Genomic DNA, 17,669 nt, shown 5'->3' with positions numbered 1-17,669 from the left:
GATGGATAGCAGCATCATAAAATATAAAATGACTGATTAACAGACAGACCTTACAGTTCATAGTTCATAGATTAATGCTAGGCTAACTGGCATTGTGGGCCATTTTAAGCCTAGCCAATTACCCCATGTGAGAATCAAACCCTGCACTTTGTGTCTGTAAGGTAAATACCTTAACCATTACTACAAAATGATAGTCAGGCTAACACTTGCTCAGTATTTATACACTTGCAAGTCCTTAGATAGCTTCTTAAAGGTACACACACACACATTGATCTACATCCTTCCTCTTAAAATGATTGTCCTTAGCTGAAAATAACAATGGAATTAGACATACATTACTATATACATTAGAAACAAACATAATGTTCATGTCCAAGTTACCATGTATCTATAACATGGTCTGGAGATGTGACCAGATCTGGTAACATAATAATCTGGAGTGGCTTTAGCAACAGCCTTCAGTGAACAACTCATATCAGGAACTTCTAGATTCATCACAGGAATATTCACTGGAACTTCCTCTGAGGCTGGAACACTGAATAACTCACTCTGAGATAAAGAGTCTTTCTCACAGGCTGTGTACTGTGGTATAGATTCAGACAGTGGCATCAGATGCTTCTGATTCTACCTAAACTCTACTCCTTGTGATTCCACAATGTAGAAGCTCGGCTCTGAGCAAATACTCTTCATGACTCCAATCCGATCATAACCTTTGGATGTCTGCATCCTTCCACTTCTCTTTCTTGTAATGGATTGAATGATTTGCTGGTCTTATCATAGTAGGACTTCTGGATTAAATGCTTCTTCAACAGATTGTTTTTCATTGACTTGTTGTTCTTGACAAATGGAACCAACAATTGACTACTGATTGGTAATGCGGTTCTGGTTTGTCTTGACAGAAGTCTCTGGGCAGAAGAACCAAGATGTTTATCATGAGGAATAATTCTGAGATTCAAGACTTCAAGAAAACATCACTATTGTCTCATTTTGACTTCTCTAGTAGCTGTTTTGCACGTTAAACTGCACATTCTGCCAAATCATTTGACTGCGGATACTCTGGGCTACTCGTGAAATGAGTAAAGTCCCACTATTATGCAAATCTTTTGAACTGTTAGCTTGTAAACTGCGTGCCAATGTCAGAAATAACTTTGTGTGGACTACTATGGACTGCAAAATGACACTTCATCATAGTGATGACAGTATTGGATGTTAGATTAGGAAGTAGGTCCATCTTGAACCAATTTGAATAAGAGTCTACTAACACCAAATAATGTTGACCATTCCATTCAAAAATGTCTATAGCTACTGTCGACCAAGTTAGTTCAGGAATCTGGTTTAGCTGAAGGGGTTCTTTCTGTTGATGTGACTTAGTACTATTACATACATAACAAGATAATAGCACTCTCTCAATATCTTCTGACACAGAAGGCCAAAATACTAGACCTCTCGCCCTTATTTTGGTAGAGTCTACTCCTGGGTGACCATGATGCAAGATTGTAATGTACTCTTGTTGTAAGGACTTGGGAACAATTACTTTCGGACCTTTCATAATGATACCATTGTCAGACAAAATCTCATCTTTGTGTGAAAAATAAGGTTGCCCTTCTTAAGGTAAACTAGATTGTTTTGATAGCCATCCTTATTGAATAAAGTGGTTGAGCCTCTGTAAAACTGAATCTGTGGCTGTGTGGTCCCTCAACTCATCAAGACAAGTGGAAGAAAAATTTCTCACTTCCATGACTTCAAAATCAAGGTTCTCATTCTCATGCTGTTCAGTGGTGTTTCAGGGAGATCTGGACAATGTATCAGCAAGATAAATAAGTTTGCCTTTCTTGTAGCCCAACTAGAGTCAAGCTCAACAGGGTTTTCTTTCCTCACTGATTCTGCCAAGCCTGTTCCCTTGGCTGTGGTTTTGCTAGATAATAGGTAGGGACAGTGGGAAACATGTTCATCCATTCATGCACGTAACTATGTGCTCATTAACCTAACTTCTAACCCTCCTTGCTTAACTGTATAGAGCCACTTCAATAAGCATTGAGTTGACTGCTCAAAACTCCTTGTAAATAGTTATGACTATCACTACAACTGCCAAACTAGATGTCTCTGCATATTTAAATGTTGTCATTGTTTAAATTTCTGTGACTCTGAATGTAACTGAATGATTCCCTTCACAGAGACTTCCCTTACTATGGAACAGGGTTCCAATCTATATAAAACAGAGGCCCTCACTATCACTCTTCAAGAGGAACCTTGATGAGTGGATGGGTAACAGAAAGTTCACACCGAGGATCACACCAACAGCACTACTAGATAGGGGCCAAGGGTACTAGCTGCCAGTACAAAAGTCTAGGGAACTACTAAAGGGGCGGTGAATACCGCACAACGTGGCTGGGCTAATATATGCCTTCGAGTAGATAGCTCAGTACCAAACTATGAACCTATGAACCTATAACTACAAATTTTCTGAGTGTGTTATATTTACAATGTTGTTATGTCACCTACGGTTTATCAGTATAATGTACTTTACTATGTTACTTTATGACTTGGAGCTTTTCTTCCCGGGTCTCCACTGAAAAAGGACATATGTCCAGGTGGACTTTCCCAAACAAATGTAAAATAAATTAATAAATAAATTGTAGACAAAAGTGAAATGATACTTCTGCAATCTCAACATCATATGTTGCAATCTGGCTGGAGCTGTATGCATAGGCTTTCTCAAAATAGTGATTAGAGGTTGGCGGTCTGTTTTAATCCGGACAGGTCTACCATAAACATAATCAGCTATACTCTGTCACATATCGTCTACTCAGAGGCGATCTCTGCTTAACATACAAGGCCATGTCAAAAGCAGAGCTGTTGGACATGCTACACTTAAAGAAATCCCAATCCCTCAGAGCTACACGCTCCAGGGATCTAAACCTTGTCATCACAATAAACAAAACATCCTGGAGGGATAGGTTCCTGACCCAGTGTCTCCCCAGACTCTGCAATAGACTGCCCATGCATGTCAAGCAGAGTGCCTCTTTGGACCTCTTCAAGAGGAACCTTGACGATTGGATGGGAGAAAGGAAATTCACCCCAGGGATCACGTCAGTCGCCCTGCTAGACAGGGGTCCAGGAAAGTAAATAATGTGGGAAGAAATAGCCAGGGAATTGTTATGGCTAGGCTTGTATAGGCCCTAGGGCTGATAGCCTAGTACCAACCTATGAACCTATGAACCTATGGAACTGTGAACATGCAAACACAATTGCCAAAAGCTCTTTCTCAATCTGAGCATACTGCATCTCAGTTTGAGTAAGAGTTCTCGATGCATAAGCAACAGTCTGATTCTCTTGCAGAATGACTGCACCTAGACCAAATGTTGAAGCATTACATGAAATAGTGATTGGCTTGTGAACATCATAGTATCTGAGAGTAGGTGGGCTGACAATTCTCTGTTTCAGGACATCAGATGCTCTTTGGTGTTGTTCTAAATAAGCCCAGGATTCATCTTTATGTGTCAGCTCTCTGAGTGGTCTAAAAATTGGCTCAAGTCTGGAATGAAGTTGCCTAGGTAGTTAATCATGCCAAGAAAACATTGCAGGGCTTGAACATTATCTGGAGCTGGCATCTCAACAATGGCCATTTGCTTAGAAGGGTCTGGGCATAGGCGTCAACTGGTAAATAAATGGCCAACATAAGTATGTTTTTTGTGGCCTGAATTTGCATTTCTGTTGAATGAGTTTAAGATTCACTTGATGTGCTCTTTCCAGAACTAGATGAATGTTTTTGTTTCAAAGTGGATTTTTATTGGATAATTGATTAATTATATGTATAATGAATGTATTTAAGCTGTTTGTTTTCCTGATTAAGTCTTGGTGGGACGAAAGCAGAAAATTAAATTACTTTTACACTAAAGCTGTATCTTCCAGTCTTTATTGACCATCAGTACAACTAATATTTGGAGATTTTTGCTGTGGGTACACTTTTTTTTTGTTCTTTTATCAGTTCATCCCTTAAATCACCAAATTTGCATGTTTAAGCCTTATTTCTCAAATCAGTTATATATGCTGCAAAAGTTGCACCAGGCTTTTGATCCCTTGTATAAAATAAGTGTCTTTCCATTGTAATGTTTGTCTGGTGGTTACACATTTTTCTAAATTTGTGTTTTAAGCACTCAGGGTCCTCCCTTGTCTAAGTCGGTACAACGATATGCTGGTTTTCCCCTCTCCTGGAAAGATAGCAGGTGCATACACAAATTAACATTCCCTTTCTATGGTTTCTGACCCAGCTAAATTAAGCAGAATAAATGCCTTTGTATGGTCATCTTTATCAGAAAATGCAGCCTGTATGAAAATGTCATACTCTTGCTCAAACATTCTCCAGTTCTCTGCAATATTACTGTCAAACACAAGTGCACTAGGTTTTCAAAATCCATCTGCCATGCCAACAAAGTTTGTACAAACACATCAAAAATATGGCCCTTGTAATTATGTATGAACAGGCTGTGTTGTGAGAGCTCGTAATAACATTCAAATGCACAATAAACTCTTTGAAATACTGTACTTTGAAAAATATCCTCTGAAATGGCTGAATCTTGCAAAATAACCTTACTGTAATACTGTACAAACATGTGAACACTTAACTTCTGATAACTCAGATATCTTTAATGAATATGAAAAATATGTGCTAAGAGAAAATGTGGTCAATTCCCCTTATCTGGACTTTATTTCAAAGATTTTTTGTAGTAATTCAAATATTTTTATCAATATCGGACATTTCAGTTTGTTTAAATATTGTTTACAGTGTTCTGTATGCTTCATTTCATATTTTGTTAATAAGAAAATTTTTGAGGAAGTTTTAACATCTGAAATTCATTTCTGACCTGTTTTGTGAATTATACATGCAGTAGGGATGATCCACTCCTGTATATACCTCCAATACCAACCGGATATCTCACAGACTCAAATTGGAGAAACTGGAACTCCTTCTGGCAACAAATCATTTTAGCCATGCCTCTTCTGACACCATGTTACTCGTCTCTCACTAACATAGATGATGAACAGGAGGGGTAGTTCATTTAGATGCTTTATTACAAGGAAACACATCCGGATGTATAGCAGCATCATAAAATATAAACAAATTGATTAACAGATAGACCTTACAGACATACATTCTTACATCTCAACAGCTTATTACAAAATCGCAGTCAGACTCGCATGTGCTCAGTATTTATACAATTGTGCAAGCCCTTTGATAGCTTCTTAAAGGTGCATACACACCCACTGATCTACATGGATATCATACAAAATTGTTATAAATTTTTCCTTGGCAGGTGTACATTATTTTTGATAATGCTGTAAGTATTACAGAGTTGCAGAAATGTTTGCCCTCTTAATTTTCTTTTTTTTTTTGACTGGAGGTTGTGTGTGTGGGGTGTCTATATTAGGTTGTGTGTACACATATGTAGCCTTACATTTTCTTATATTTTGTGTATGAATTGATGGATAATGTAAGGACCCACCACTGGATCAGTAATCAAGGAATCTCAATCCTCACTACTGCCACCAATGGGGGACATACACAGGGAGGATAACAGGTACACTTACAGTATTTCCAGATGGAGCTTTCTGCATCAAGTGAGATTTCCCTTAAGAGCACACAGAGACCACAGTCAGTCTGGGGCTGGTTTCTTCCCCTTTCTTCAGATCTCCAATAAGACTCCTACTGGACCAGCTATAGAGTTGAGATCTCAGCTGAATGGCCAAGCCAAGAACTCCAGCACCCTCTCTGTCCAACCAGTGCTTCGTGTCCCTGCTCAAGTAGCTGACACACACGCACACATGCACACACACTTTGAGGTTTGATTTACACACACACACATACACACATAGGAAAGGCTGGCACAGGTTTACTATTTATGCCCCCTTTTGCCCAGACTATAAGGTAGTTACCACTGCCACCAGCCAACTCTTATCAGCTACTTTAAGGCCCTTAACAAAGGGTGCCCAGTCTTACTGTGTAATATTAATATTAATACAAATAGTAGTTTGACCAAGAGCAAGGCTATTAGGGGTGGCCCACAGTGTCACCAAATAAATATGCAAGTACTCTCAAAACATAAATATCTCAGGACAGGTCAGCCACAATGAAAGGTTTAAATATATTTAATAATAAATAATAAAAGAACAAGAAAATAGTTGTATATAATCACAGTGATATCAGAGTTCAAAACCACAGGAAATATTTAAAACAACATTTCAGGACAGTCTCAAATAAATAAAGAAAAACATCTAACCTATGCTTCACTACATTCCTGACTGAATCTAAAAGAATTACTATACCCTAGTTAACTTACTTAAGAGCAAGGCAGATGTGGTGAATGGATCTTCTAGTTGTTGTTGTCAGGTATAAGACAGAATACATAATGCTCTGTCTCTCTCAGAGATTTCTCAAATTAATATCTCAAATATTACTGCTGGGATAGATTGCAGAATGATATCATTTCTTCTCATCTGACTCTATCCCAGGTGAAACCCCCACTGCTGGAAGTTAGCAGTATTTAGCATCTACCTGTGAAAATACGTAGACCTCAGATTTTTGGCAGACACTGGAAGTCATAAAACACTTGTATTAATTAGATCACTCCAAATACAATACAGTATAGACATCTTGTCTCTTGCTGCCATAAAGTAATTTAATTTCAGCTATTTTTTCTGAAATTGTGCTGGACTGAAGATAAACTCCTGTGTTCCAGTTTACACAGTTAAATATATACATTTAAGCAATTACAATAATACATGCACATTTCTGTTCTCTTCCAGTAGGGCACACTGTGGATACATTTCAAGCACTTTGCAAAAACCTTTTCAACACAAATGTCTGTACGAATAAGTTTGATATATATATAACATACAGTTTTAATACAGTTGTTACACAAGCATCTTATATAAGTCATGTTGATATTCACAAATGACATATGATTATTTACAAAATTCCAGATGGCAGTGCTGGCAGTATCTTCCTTTGTCAGAGATATAATCTTAGATATATTTTTTGTTAACAGTCAGTTTTGGTTTACTTATGTATTTTTCCCCTTTATGTTTCCTTTCATACAGGGATATGGTACTCAAGAAATCTGTACCCCTATAAATCACCATACATTGATGCTGAGAATGATGTCATAATTCAGGCTCCAACTTGCCATGGTTTATTCTTCTTAGAAAGGCAAGGGTGATAAGTCCCCTGTGACCATATCCAGGGGCAGGTAATTAACAATGTGAATTCAGTCAAATGCCATGGAAATACATATTCCAAAATAAGATACAGGGCCAATGATATGATCACAAAAGCCAGACAGGCAGCTGAAATTGCCCATGAACATATGGCTATGGGGATGGTCCTGCTAGTCAGCCACCACTGACTGAAAGAGAGAAGATCCTCTCCACTGTCAGAGATCCAGACAGCTCAGCACCAGGTTCACCCAGAATCACTGATATTGGGGTTGATGTAGAAGACAACCCAAATGTGTCTTCTGCAGAACTTCCAGGTGCACAATATAATTAAATAATTGTCATTGTGCAGATATATATATATATATATATATATATATGTGTGTGTGTGTGTGTGTGTGTGTGTGTGTGTGTGTGTGTGTGTAGAGAAAAAAGGGGGGATAGGAGAGACACTGAGGGAGAAGAAGAAGGAGGGGGGAGTTAACTGGACAGTAACATTTTTTATGAGATGTGTCTTATTCTGCAGCTGTAAAAAGCAATTGTTTTCTGTTTCTTCTGTCTTTCAATCTGTGATGCATATTGTTTTATTTGGCTTTTTTATATCTAGGTACATTGGGCTCTCTTTTTCTTTGATGGTAAACACACTTTCTGTGTTCTTATTAATGTACAAAAGGTATATGTATGTGGAACTGAAAGTTATTTGTTTTCATTCCATTAACATCTCTTAATTTTGACTATACCTTATATAGGTTTGATCATTGTTTCTTCTTTGTCTCTTTTTTTCTGTTGCTTACTTGTTATCATATGTGATCCTGTCAGTGGCTCTATGGAATTCCTATCCTTGATGCCAGAATATCAGTAGCCTCAGAAGATGATGGTGGTGGCCATGAAGATGCTCACTCTGGAGGCACAGAGGGTCAGTCTGACACTGAGATTGTTCATCCAACATCTACTTCCCCTATTTTGAACACAGTCAGTATGCCTACACAAACCCATGATACACAGACCTCAGACAGAGGACAGGTTGAGGCTGACACATTTGATTAGGGTAGTGTGGTTAGTCCATTTGCAGAACTGGCTGATTCTCTCCATAGCCATTGTCAGAGCAAAGTGCTACACAGGCAGATTGGTAGAGGTGATTGGAGGAGGCCTGCTGTCCACCCTCCTCCTGATGTTGGTGTGTCAGTAGGTGCCACACAACATATGTGGAGGGTCATCGTGGAGGCACAGCCATGTTCCACCAGGATCTCAGAACAAATAGCGTGAGTACTAAACATTGTGCATTCTAATGTGTGGGACTGCCTGAACTGTGTGGGTGACTCTGTGGACAGGATGAATGATAAACTGGATCAGGCAGTGTCAGTAATGGAACATCTGTTGGGGGGGGGGGTTGGAATCCATGGGACCATAGAACCACTACATAGTCTGCTGTGCAAGATCTCGCTCCTGTATTGGCACTACTTTCACTGCTCCATAAATGATTCCACTTTCCAAACCCAGATGTGATGGACCAAGGTGTCAAGGTCCTGGACATAGTTGTGATGACAGCTCATCCAGCAGACATCACTCACATGCAAATAGCACCAAGAATTCTAGCCAGGGCTATGGAAATAGCATTGCAACTCCTGGCAAAAATAGTTCTCATGGCTGGGGGTGATGGCATTGAACTGACTACTCTACCATACATAGCTCACACCTGTTTGAGATGCACAATGTAATGCTACCACAGTGCTTGATTGCAATCATGCAGACATACAGATATTCAACAACTACTTGCCCATACCACCTAACACAAACGCACACACACACACACACACACACACACACACACACACACACACACACACACACACACACACACACACACACACACACACACACACATACACACACGCACACACACACACACACACACACACACACACTACTTATATAAGCAGCATTGTTGATTGCTATACATAACGTGCTACTGGCCCTGCAAATTGGCTACCTAAGGAATAAAATGTTTTCCCTGACTGCACTCACGTCTTTCTTCTTCTTTGGTGTCAGGCTTGCCATCCTGTCCCTCCAACCCTGTGCAAGTGATGATGACTGTGCCTGCCCTTTGCACATTTCTTTGTGACTTTGCGTTGTATATATGTCTGATATACACAGAGTAGAAAACTAATGCTTGCTTACTCAGAACCTTCCTTCAATGTAAAAGTATTGCAGAATAAGTACTTTTACTCATAGTTCATAATCATTTGTGAATGATTGCTTCTATAATTGTTGACCCTCACTGTGTTTCTCTTACTACTCTTACTTGTGCAGTCAAAGTAGATATCCAAGTATTGCTTACTGTTATACTTGTGAAATGATGCTAACACTGACATGCTTGCTGGTCTATATAAAGTGGTCAGCTGAAATGCTCAGTGTATATTATTGTGCAAAATCAATAGCTGTACATTGCAAACATCACTCATAAGGTATTACTGACATTACCTTACACCTAGGACATGTATCATGTCAGGAACATATGAGAATTTGCATAATACAGTAATCCGTTATATAACTTTATTGATTTTTCTATGCAGAAAATAACATTATTTATTAACTAGTAGTAATAGTTATTCTATATTATCTCCCTTGGTAAAAATGCAGATACAAGATGTCTCCTGGGGGAGTGTTTGTGTCTGATGCTAACAGAATGCAACCATTACATGGTTAACTAAATGTTGTGTAGTTTGGCAAGCATCAGTTTTAATATTTGTATGTGTTAACACTCTTATTCATTCATTTATGTATTTAGTGTGTGCGCTATCCTTTGCCTCTTAGTGAGAGCCATAGCATATTGTGCATTCCTATGTCACTGGCAGCATCTGCAACTGGTGGTTCTCCCTCAGATTCCTCAACTATATCTAATGGAGCTGCTGGCCCTGCCTGTGGTACTGGGAACTGTGATCCTGGCCCCTAGTTGTTCTTGTTGAAACTGTTTCCTGTAAATGATATTGGGAAATGTGGAACACACTTTGACTGTTTTGGGAGAGGTTGCTGGGTTGTACTGCAAGGCATCTCCTGAACATAGAAGTAAAATTCCTGCATGGCTTTTGATCCCCTGTGGGATACACAGAAAATAGATATGCTCTCATGTATGTTGTAGAATTGCACTTTAGACACTGGTGTAATATTCTGAGATTTGAGGCTTGTGACTCTGCTAATATATCCTCTATGGGACTGAAAATTACCTGTAGCTAATATAGGCAGCGCTATACATACCTTTAATTCCACTGGGGTGGGTACTCCACTATTTCTATGGGTCTTAGGTAAAGGTGGCAGAGGCTGTGCATTTCCTCTTTTGTTTCCTTGCCCACCTGGTATCACTTTACAATTTCTGTGTCATGCAGTCCATGGTAAGCCAAATAGGGTTTAAACACCCTTCTTCTTCTTCTTCTTCTTAGCCAGGATCTGGCAGCAGCAGCACCAGCTCCCTGAATTAACTCATGTTGTACATGCAGGTTAATGATGGCAGCAGCAACTGTTAACCTGTATTTTTTCTAAGTATAATCATGGCTGTAATCCAAAGAGTTTTGGGTTTCAGGTCAAATGGCTACACAGAGTGTACATGATTGCTTTATAGGTTCCTCAAAAGCCCCACTATGTTAGTTAATTAGCATGTAATTTGGCTACTTATGCAATCATTAGCATATTTTGCCATGTACCCTTGTTTGGCAGCTCTACACTAAGTGTAGAGCCATTTAATGAATACTAAATAGCTCACTTTCATGTTCACAGTGCACCACATTACGTACATGATAGCTGCACTTCATGTAGCCATTCTTGAATATGGCCACCATATGGTTGACTTTGTCTTCCCTTATTTATTTATAATATCTCCACAATTTTAGAAACTGAAAGAAAACATATTTCTCAAAAAGATGCAAAAATGGCTTGCAGATCTGTGGACCTGAGTGCAGCCAAATAATTTATAAGAACTTCAGTTCATGTATATTTGCAGAGATGGCATCAGGGAAATCGACTTCAGGAATTTGAGACTCATCAAAATATAGGACACCCAAGTGAAACTAAGCTCTGTGATTTTAAAGAGCAAGGAAATGCTTGCATGAAAGGACATTTTGCATTGTTTATCACAAGCAATAATGGCTTGTAGACTTATAGCCAAAGAGGTGGAGCGAAAGTGAGATGGGAGAAAATCCCTGTTTAAAACTATTAGGAAGATGGAGCATCTCTGATCTCTACTGTCTCTTAATGAACCTTATAGATAGAGTTACAAGAGTGATATATTTTTGGAACATTTGTTTTAAAAAAACACAGTTTTGTGTGACATTCTGTGGGTCATCTAATAAACATTATTTTCTGAAAAAAAGCCTATTGTGAATTTTGAGATCCTGGCACTCAAATCAAATTTAAAGAATGTGAGAGGCTTACATGTTGTATCACTCTACAGACAGAACCTGTCTGGTCCTGTTGGACTTCCGTTGCACAATACTCTGCAGTGTACTGAAGAAAAAAAAGCTGCAGTTCTCTTCATGTGTTGTATGGACAGGGATGGAGTATTGTAAATCAAGTGTGCCTTTCTGCTTGAGTGAAATATGTGTGTTATCACCCGGAATACACTACCAATAATTGGAAGGATCTCCTTCCTAAATAGTTAAATCCAGGACTTAAGTTACCAGTCATGAGTGTTTATAGTAATTTATATTTGCAAGTATAATCTGCATTTTGTTCCATAATAACTTGTCATCTGAAGTTTTGACACATCTAATTTAACTTGTTTACATTTCATTTTGTTAAACATGGTGTTTGTTTGGTAATCATCTCTTTATACTGGAGATAACCACATCACCACCACCTTCTAATCTGCATTTCTCTGGAGCTTCTCTCTGAGGCAGGGAGCAGAACCAGCTACATTGTCCAGTCTTCACCTAATATTAAAATGTTCTTACTGCTCTATTCTTGAGATGCCCTATTATGAATATCTGTGCAGTGTTCACATAAAATAATGGAGCTTCAGATGAGCTTGCTATAATGAGCAGACCAGAGTTCAGCTTTTATACATTTCTCTAGTATGTTGTACCATAGAGAGCATTCAACTTAGCTTCTGTACTGCTCACAAGTCACAGATATCAATAAGTTCCATTAGTAACAAGTCTCATAACTTTTAATAAAAAATAAAACACATGAATGCAGCCACATAAAACAGTGTTTTCGTTTTAAAACTTCATCAGATGTGGATCTAACAGTCAAACTCAGAGTTATATATTTTAAAATGAAAACTATGTTTTATGTGCCTGCGTTCATGAGTTTTATTTTTTATTAAAATCGGTTTATGGACTCTGCTGGCTGGTTTTGACTCCTTGGTACCTTGGATCTGTTTCTTGGTGTTTGTTTGGGTGCTGATTTGCCTATTTTTTATGATTATTAAGTCTCATAACTTACCAACTAATAAGAAATAAAAATTAGAAACTGATATACTCAGTCCTGGCACATTTCACTCACTAAGTGCACATCAGAAATCAGTTTACTGAATTAGGAATCAGACCTCTAACTTCACATTGATTTCCAAGTCATATAAAACTCATCCCAGTTTCCAGACTTCATTTCAATGATTTTTTGCTTAAAATTAGCACTAAACTTTCATCCAGAACCCCCATTTTCCTGTGCATTTACAAGTCAGACTCTGCAAGGTAATATTATGTGAAATATAATACTACTGATCAACAGTTTTATAAAGAAATGCAGACAAAGACTGCTTTGTGGTAGATGTGTTGCTTTTTTAAACTTTCATATAATGTACAAGTACATAAACAGATAAAAATAAAAATAATTGACTTTATATCACATCAATGCTATCCTACAGCTGCACTCATTATCTCTGTGAGAATGCATTGTGTGGTTGTCAACTCATTACCCTGAAGCAGACCCACACACATTAGTCAATTTACAGTATATATATATATATATATATATATATATATATATATATATATATATATATATAAAACTTAAGTAACGCAATAGTTGGAATCTCCTAGGAGTACATTAATAGCGCATCTGGGAGCAACAAATGAGTTTTCTGTCATGTCACATCAGTACAACAATCTGAGAGTATTGAACAGTTTCTTTAAAGAGACTTTGCTGATTATCAAAGAACTTGAAAGCACGCTCAGCAACCTTGTACTACATAAATGCTAAAATCAGACATCACGAGAGTAGACCGCATTCATTTAAAATCTATTTATGTACTTACATCAGCAGCAGAGGGAGGGATGTTTCACTGCATATGTGACACAATCCTGCTATCAGCTTACCTTGCACTGTGGGTACTAGACTGATACCTGTGCACCGGTAACCCACAGAGGGCTTCGTGCATGACATGGCTTCAGGCATCAAGTAGGAAGTAATTGTTCATGCTGCCCAATAGGAGCTGAAATCTCTGCACAGATATGAAATGATTGTTGCACACTGCATTACCCATGATGGCTTGGTCTGTGATTTGGCTTGGAGTTTCATAGAGTTTTTTTTTGTTTTTACTTAGAAAATGAAGAATATGTATGCTGTTTAGGTTGCTAATTGACTCACCTGTGGCTGATGTCAGTATGGCATGGCCTATTAAGGCGCCCTCAATTAAGCAAGTTTATAACATGACTACTCTGTGTAAACTGCAGACACTCCTTAACCTGTTTTGCAATATTGCTTTCCTAATCAGTCTCTGTTTTCATAACTCTGACTAGTTCTGTAACTTGGTCTGGTTACTCCTTTTCCCTCACATTACATAAAATATCAACCATAGTGCACCTGCGTGGCATTTAATTGTGTAGGTATCTTTTTCTTGGTTTATTGTTCATTGCACATATGTGTCTGTGCTCTATGATGATTCACATATGCTTATATATATAAACCAAATCAACTCAATGTGTTAAAGACCAATATTCACCTAACTGGAGGTGCTTGGAATGCGAGGTTCTGTTACCAAACTCTTGTTTAACAATGACCCTGGCACTCGTTAATATGGTGCAAAACATACTGATGCAGTATAAAACAGTAATATCAAACAAGTGAAGTAACATGCAGCTAAGAAGAAGATGAGTAGACAATGTGCACTCTATAAATGTTACTTGTGAGCTATGTTATCAAGTTGGTGTATTTTAGAGTTTGGATACAGGGGAAAAATAGTAGATCCTTGTGAGGTTTGGGATGATCCTACATATCTGCCTAGCATGTTTTTAGAAGTTATCTTGCAAGAGGTGGTCAGACTTCTTGGTAGAGAGTTTTATAATAATTAAAACACATATGGTACTTATTTCTCAGTTTGGTTGATGTGTAGTGAAGTTATAATTTTGTGTCTAAATATCTGGAATTGCTGCATTTGAATTTCCTTTGTATTTTCAGTAGAGAAAGAGCTCTTAAGTTTTTTTGTTTAGTCAGCGATAGAGAATACTTTAGTGTGGCCCAAATTTCATTCCAATTTTGTTTGCACTTGAAATTTGGAAGAGATTGTCATGCTAAAGTAGATAACATGCTATTTGATAGTATTCACCCTACATACATTTTGGTTAGATGTAGGTTTAATTTGCCAATCATTTGGAATAGTTTGCAGTTTAAGTACCATCCTAGACAAGATTGTATTTGCTTTATCTATAATTATTTGAAAGTTTTTCTGTATTAGAAACCACTTGTATGGATAGGTTAGTTTCTGTACAAGGTCATACCACATTTGCTTTTGGTGTGGAAAAAACAGAAGGTTGTGGGCTCTATTCCCACTCCAGTTAGTTGGATTAACTTTTCAAGAGGGGTGCTACACTCCTGAGTGTGTCACCATGAGATGGTAAACCATGGACCCATCTACCTTAGTTCTTACTAGCTCATGTGGATGTAAATTATACCATGGTACTTATCACAAAAAGAATAGGGGAAGTATCCCTGTGTCCTGGCAAAATTTCCTTTAGCCAATATTGATACCAACTCAGGTCTCCCATGAAAAGAAGACATTAGCTTAATGGGATTTACCTATTTAACACAGTGTAAATAAAATAAACAGTAATAAATAATTGTACAACTACAACAACAAATAACATCAGAACACACACACACACACACACACACACACACACACACACACACACACACACACACACACACACACACACACACACATGATGTGAAATGCCCAGCCATGACACTTGCACTGGACAAGGTGGCAGGCTAGGGAAGATGGGAGTCCTAAATATATGCAAGCAGTTACACCTGGAAAGAACAAGATGCCACAACAATAGAATGTACACCATGATGCTGTACAGCTGTGTAGGCAAGATATATAGAACCATCTATGTACCACAAATAATTCTGTAGACTTCCACACCTGCACAGAGCATAAGGGATAGCTTATTTCCAACATACATTCCATGAAGTTTACTCAGTGCACAGTATTCAGGAAAATATCGATACATACACACACACACACACACACACACACACACACACACACACACACACACACAAACACACATACACACACACACAACAAAAACACTGGTCATTTACACATACATAAAATGCTCACAGTATGTGTACAAAGACAAATTTAATCACAAATGCATGAGTAAACAAATAAGCTTTTTATGGCAGAATTAAGCCACCTATAGTCACATATCTATGCTTGTATGACCTTGAGACATTGTGAGCATCATGATCCATCCTCATGCTTCTGTTTCTACTCTCTACTCTCTAGTGCATACCCATTGTCTTTCCCTGACTCTACACTCTGGCCCTGATACACAGGTATGTCATGGTTTGGTGCATGGTCCAGCATGTACTGTGGGTGTACCTCCATCTTCAGGTTATTTACACACAAGCTGATTGCCTGTGATAACACATTGCCTCTGATATCTTCTGGGAAGGTAATAAGTGCAGGAGGAACTAGTAAAGGACAAGAGCACAGTCTAAGACAAAGGTCATGTGATTAAGCTCTACACGCATGGATACAGGTTATAATGCATGCAAATACCCATATCAAGATAGGTAAACATGTGAGGATTCACAACTAAGCAAAGTCACAATTGAACCTGGGTTCCAGTGTCACCTTAGAAAAGATAGGGAAAATATGTAGACTTCCCTGGTAGAAAAGAACTCATATCTGGAATGTGGTGATATCCTCGTCTGTGGGAGCTCCAGAACTGTCTCATCTATTATCTTCTATGTATTGAAGTACATTATTCAAAGATAAAGTTGGAAATGTGCCTTTATAATGGGAATGAAAAGTATGATGTATTATTTTGAGAAACGTGTTGCAATATTTCTTATACGTATAGATATATAGTCATATATTGTTAGGTATCACCGGAGTCTTGCACAGCCTTTTCATGCATTTCTTTTTTGCCACTTTAATCCCAATAATCATGTATGTTTTCTATTTGCTTCAAGCAGACAAACTCAGCAATTGTATAAATCAATTCATTAGTGTGTTCTTATGAAAGTAGAACCATGGTAATACTAATCCTTTCTCAGAAAAAAATGATATCTTCTGTCGTTTTATATGTTAAAACATGACAGCTTCAGCTTTAATGAGATGTTTTTTTCAGCAAAACACCAGTGCACTCAATAAAGCACAATACAAAAGTACATGTAATAAAGACAAGAAATAGAGAGATTTAGCAACTATAAATTATATTCATGGATCTGCACTAATCATTCCTCCCCCTCATAAGAAATCCAATAAAAGCAAGTTTTAAGTGAAGGCAGAAGGCAGGCAGTAATGGAAACTCACAAGGCCATTGAGATAGCAAGTTTCACAGATGAGAAGCTTAAAAAGTAAAAGCACAATAACTGGAATTCTCAAGACATACCTGAGCGGCCACTACTGGCCCCTGAGTGATAGAACACAATACCTAGGTAGGGGTCTACGGCTTCATAAACTTATTCAAATAACTAGGACCCAAGTCGTGGATGGACAAATATAATAAAATTTGAATTTTGTAGATAATTCTGAGATGAACTGGCAGCCAATAAAGGTGTGCATCAGAGGTAATATGTTGTTAATGACTCACACTAGTGAGTAATCTAGTTGCAGAGTTCTGCACCATCTGTAGATGACCCAATTCAATCTTGGGAAGGCCTGAGTAGTCTAGATGAGAATAGTGCATGAATGACTACTAACAGGCCAGTTTAAGTCAGAAAATTCTTTATCTTGGAAATATCCTATGAATGGAAATGGTCCCTATGTATCAACCTGTCATCTAAAATAACAACAAGATTACACGGTCTTTTAAGAAATTCAAGCTTAATTCCTCCATTTAAAATGGCACTTGGGTGCTGGGGTGTCAAGGAGTTCTTCAGGGTAGTTTGAGCTGCCATCACCTCACCACATGGGGGGCTGCATGCACCACACACCCCACTCTTGAAATATACCAACTCTGAGGTCATGTTACAGTCTAGCAAAGGAAATTTTCTTTTATGAGGTG

This window comes from Protopterus annectens, chromosome 10.part0, assembly GCF_019279795.1.
Source record: "Protopterus annectens isolate FY-2018-M chromosome 10.part0, PAN1.0, whole genome shotgun sequence".
In the NCBI taxonomy this organism is placed as follows: Eukaryota; Metazoa; Chordata; order Ceratodontiformes; family Protopteridae; genus Protopterus; species Protopterus annectens.
The sequence above is the reverse complement of the archived record's forward strand: the minus strand, read 5'-3'. Positions refer to the sequence as shown.